Here is a 6,000-nt window from a genome sequence, read left to right on the forward strand (position 1 = left end):
TTCCTTCGCAGAAGCTAAGGGAAGCACTGTTAACTACTTCTTTTGTGTGGGGTCCTTGGTTCCCTATGCTGGGGAGAAATGAAATTAACAAATGGCCTCTACACTCGAGCCCAGTCTGGTGGCTTAGTGGACGAATACATCCACTGTAAGGGCCTGTGTTTGACCTCATGGTCACGGGTTCAAATCAAAGCAGGTCCACTCAGCCTTTCATTTATCTTAGGTCAATAAAAGGAGTACTGTTGGGTAACAATAAACATCTGTTGTCCAGCGCCAAGATACCCTTGGGTGAATGTGCACTTTACAAATACTTATGTTATGTTGGCCCAGCAGGGTGATAAAAGGACTGGGATCTGATCCTGAGCTGAGCTAGGCAAATATTCTGAATAACCAATGAATCACACATGTATAGTTTAGGGAACCTGTAAATTTGAAGTGGGTGCACTCATTCCACCATAATTTCATACCTCACATGAATTTGTTGGCGTAAGGGAAGCTAAATTGCAATCTAAGGCACATTGCCCCCTATAAGTATAATACATTTGTCACTGCGGACAAAACAGTAAATCATACTGACTTTCCCTATAACTATCCACTAATATATCAAGGCCTACACCAGGTCACTATCTAACCCTGCAGAGTCCCCTCTGCACCAGGCTAGTTGTGCATAGTTACTGGGCTGCCCACAACAGCAGTCTCACATGTGCAGCCCTCACACATGTGCTCGGTGTGTGCACACATGTTTACGTGTAACCACCCAAGAACCCCTTATCGTCACTGCAGTGCACTGTCCTTATCGTAAAAGATGAACACTGAAGTAAATATGTGCAGTCCATTTACCATGTATTTATGGTGGGTGAAAAACGTGTAGTGAGACTCAACCCCAGGAAAAAGTCCCAAACCGGATAATCCGAAAAAGCAAAAAATCCAGGTGTACCAAATCGGTGGAACTTAATTTGCAACAAAATATATATACATCAATCACTCAGGAGTAGATTCACAAATGGCCTCTACACTCGTGGCAGAGGCCCCTCAGTCATGACAGGGGCCCAGCAATGAGTAAAGGGCCCCTACCGCCACGACTGCAATGCTTCTGCCATGAGTAAGGAGCCACTTTGTGAATCGGGCCCACAGTGTTTTTAGATGAAGCAGTCAAAGAGTAGCACAAATATGCAATCCTGTCAGTGTTTAGTATTCTGTGAGGAGGAAGTGATTCCTAGTGTCCAAATTAATGAGTGAAGATATAGCAACCATTGTATTTAGTGATGGATGTATTTATCATGGTAAGAATTACCAGCACAAAAATAACCACCATCATGACAGGAACTAGCTTCATGATATTGGTATCTTGAGTTTGCAAGATCAAGTTGAAAGATATTAGTGGGCACTATCAATCCACTGATGCCCACATTACTCCATGGGTTACCACTCCTAAGCCAGAGGAGGGCCTTATTACATCAGAGATTGACCAGTCTGTGAGAAGGGGGTATGGCACAGTAGACAAGTCCTCAAGATGCCATGGGTGACGAGTTATATATTGTTAGATCGCTTGATTTTTCAGCGACACATACACCATGCACATACACATATGGACACACACGGCACACAAACTTAACACATACCATTTCTACACACATATGTATTGAACCGGCTCACCAATTATCACTATCTCAGTTAGTAAATGATGGGTTTTTTCTACTGAAGTCCTCATTTTGATGTCTGCAGTAATACCAATTCAATTTTAAATAGGTCTTTATATTTTTATACATTAAGCATGTTATATGGAGATTGTTAAAAAGTGCGCATAACAAAATCGTACCAAAATAAAACGACCGAACATGGGAAAAGAAAAAAAGGAAATTATCTGGGCAACATTGTGGTAGGTAACTTAGGAAATACAAACAAAATCAAAACATAGCTCTTATTTAAAGAATAAATTGAATGTCAGATGGAGGGGCAAAGCAAAAACCTGTCTTTCTTTGCTATCAAGAGGATACCCAATACGACAGAAATCTAGATGTAAATGGTGGACTTCATCGTATTTTGAGACTAGATTAAGTAGAAACACCTCCACATCTCCACCCTCCTGCACTGTTACATACATATTTCATTTTCAGATATTGTACACTACAGAGTTCAGATGTCCATAATGCCATGTTGAAAGCAGACAGTCAGTTACTTGCTTTCAATCTGTTGGCAACATCAACAAATCTACAGTTGGACCTCTCAAGCCACAGGGCCAGCATACATACCAACATTTCACAGTGTCAGGACTTCAGTCTAAGCAGAGCTATCATACAATTACACAAATTGCATCCACCTGTCAAGACAGGAACGGGGGTCAGTTACCTCTTCTAATTAGGTACAAGCCCAAATCAAGTAAAAGAAGGCTGATTTGCCTTCTCAAAATCTGGCACAAGAATCCATGACCCTTTGGATGCATAATGTTTAATTGTTTTGGTATTAGATAATTGTAGTGCATAATTCAGGTGGAAAGTTTGTAGCTACATTTTTAAGATTCCTTGTCTATATGAACCAGTTCTTAGGCCCATTCTTCATCCAAAAGTCTAACACCCTTATCATTATTCCATATCATCTTTAGATCATTTAAATCACAAGCAATCACTGTCCTAAAAGATTGTTGGAAGATTGTCACCTCCTTGATAGACTCTCCCAAATTGATTGAATCATTCAAAATGTTTGCTGTAGTAGGTTCAAGAGCTTATACCACCAATTTATTAATCTGTCCCAAACAGAAATGCAGGTGCCAAGAATTGCACACATCAGAATATTATGATCCCCACATGTATTTGAGAACAACAAAGATCACTCAAGTGATATAAGCAGCCCATCTGAGCCACATCTACAGCAGCCCAGGATTTGTGAGGCACCATCCTCACCTGTGTTCGAAGTTCTCAGAAGCATTGCATGCGCAGCTTGGGAGCATACACTTTACTAAGACCAGTCCATATTAGTTATTTGACCCAACAGTAGATAGCTACACTCAATGTGGGTGGACCTTTAGGCAAGCCCTCCAGTTCCGTACAGAGCATCTGTCATATTTGTCCTGCCCAATGTTCTATATATGCACTGAAACCCAGCCCTCACTCCGAATACAGCCTTCATATTACACAATGTATTTTGCTGCCACACAGCAAAATTCAAAGTCAGGTGCACCTAAGCAACCATCTTAGATTGGTGAATACAGTTCAATTCCACACTTAAGGAATCAAATTGTGATAAGAGTTGTTGATTAGGAATCATATAATCAATGAGAAAATAGAAAAACAGTTGAGGAAGGAGCAACAATTTGGTCAAGGTCACCTTATCTGTTGTTGATATTTGAGAAATTTAAATAAAGCAATACAAGACAGAGCTTTAGTGAGGGCCCTAGTGAAGTTCTCGCAAATCAGATACTCTGACTTGCCTGTAAATTTGAATACCAAGGCCGCAAAATTGGTATGGTTCCCATACCATATCTGTTGGAGACATCGGTGTACATGAATCATGGTACATTACGGGGAAGAAACAGCTTTTCTTCACATTGACTTAATGACAATGGTGAACACAGTTGAATGTTGCATCAGAGCCACAAAACTCAGCAAGGCATTTGACATTTAAAGAAGGACATTGTCTGAATTTAATAAAATTGTATGAATGATATTGGTACCACTTGTTGTACCTATATGTCTTGTCACATGCCAAATGCTCTATTGCTAAAGTAAATGAGGGCAGCACCAGAGGCCAACTATGATGTGCAACTCTCCATACTAACAAGTAAACTGAGATAACAGCACCTGTCTTAATGCGTGCTGTAGGCTGCAAATACAAGAACTGTATCCATGTGATGAACACACTGCAGCAAATGTGTCTCAATACATCAAAAAGATACTGCTTATTGATTTAGTTGCAAGGTTTTTTTTCATCTTAATGGAAACCGTAGTCAATTCCAGAGTAACCCCCATGGCAGCTCTTTAGGATATGGAAAATATTCCAGATAGTTGTGGAGGTCCACCTGCTTAGCACAAACCCCCTGTGGTCTGGGTGGAGCAGACTAAGCAATACTGCCATATCAGCGTCATAGCCAGGACCTGTTTCAGAATCTAATAGTTTAAGTTGAGCATCAATAGGCATCAATAGGATGTCCCGTTAAGTGGATCATTGTTTGGTGGTTTCAGAACCACATTAATGAATTCCTGTGCAGTTAGTGGCAAGGCAGTCTTTAACCCCTTGAGTGCTCATGACGAGCTCAGCTCGTCATGAGGCACGGTGCTCGTTTGCTCATGAAGAGCTGAGCTCGTCATGACCACACCCATTAACATTATGGTCTAGCACAGCAAAAGAATCTCCCAACCAGCAATGGTCCTAAGGATGCAGTAAAGGTTGCATCATTTTTCCTTCAACTGTATCCCAGAGTTCTGTGGGTAAACAATTACTAAACACACTATATAAATGAGGGTCTAAGGGCTAGTTTAAAGACTCTGAACTGGACACATGCCCCTAACATCAGACTTGCTACAACAAAAGGTATCCAGGAGTCACAACCAAGTGTTTTTACTCTAGACTGACCACCATATGACTTGCAGGTTAGATTGTGAATTAAATAGTGTTCATGTGTGAAAACCATTCAACTACTCATACACCCAACATGCAACCAAGGTAGGAATTTTTCCCATCAGTTGCCGTTCTGTACCACCACTATCACATCATTTGGGTCCTCCTTACCCAGGAGTTAGTACAAGAGAACAGTCACACTATGTAGAGTGTGAAGACTGTGTCAGTGAGGGGACTGATGTTTGTTTGTTTCGCTGGGTGGTATCGGTATGGTGCTGAAATGATAGTTACAACTGAAAGAAAGCAGTGCAGTGAAAAAGAGTGGTAGTGAGTAAAATTAGGTGGAACTGAGTAGAATAAGTGCTTTATTAGTTTCTCTCAGACCCCCAAGTCTAAAATCAGGTGAACAGTGAAAAGTAGATTTAACAGAATATCTACTAGCAAGTGGTCGACATGTTTCTGCATATAAGCGGAAGTTATCCTATGCATTCATCAGGACCTAGATGTTGCTACTGCTTGCATGATTTAGTGATAAGGAGCTAAAGAAATAAAAGGGAAAAATTTCACCTGGATGTCAGGTGTTGATTCTCCACCACAATCTAGGAAAGTCATATGGATAAGGAAAAAGAGAAGAGAAAAACAACATTTGTCAAAGAATGCACTCCCAAGTTGCGCTATTCTTGTGGTCATGTATATACAGTTTCAGTCGACATGATAACACTCACCCAGTATTTGTGGGGATGGCGCCTCACCTCACCTGGCTGCAGCTCAGGTAAATAAGGAGCACCGCTCTGTTAGCAAAATACAATTATAGAGACACTCAACCGATTCAGTAAAACAAGGCAAGAAATGCTGATATTTAAACAGTTTAGTAGGTAAATCTATTTGTCAGGAGTCTTTACTAGTGGTACAGGAGAAAGACTTAACGGGTGAAAATTACTACAAACAATAGTTCTACCCGTTACGAGTATTTAAATATGTAACCGGTATGTCCCCTGCCACGTATATACAAGAGACCCGGCAGGGGCGTTTTTTAGTGACACGCCCGGGCGTTTAGGGTTAGAAAGCCACAAGATCGTATCGAGGCATTATCGTTTGTGTGGTCGGCACCGCTGCCAGTAAAGACATCTCACACACTCACCTCTCCGTCGGTGTCTCCCAACGTCCCTCTGGGCTATTCTGGGGAGGCACCGAACGAGAGAAAGGGGGGGGTATATCAATGAAGCTTGACAAGCAGGTGTGGTGTGTTCTGGGAATCATAGTTTCCCTTCAAAAAAGCAGAGGAAAGTCAAAGATTCTAGATTTCAGTTATTTATGTTTTGTTGTAAAGGAAAGGATCTATCTTTCAGTGAGGTATCACGAGTGGTACAGGGATATATTTCACCTATTTGTTTACAGACAGAATCGGACCCAGTTACAGAGACATCCAAGGTATCGGTTCATTGAGAC

The sequence above is a fragment of the Lissotriton vulgaris genome, chromosome 10, assembly GCF_964263255.1.
Source record: "Lissotriton vulgaris chromosome 10, aLisVul1.2, whole genome shotgun sequence".
Taxonomy (NCBI): Eukaryota; Metazoa; Chordata; class Amphibia; order Caudata; family Salamandridae; genus Lissotriton; species Lissotriton vulgaris.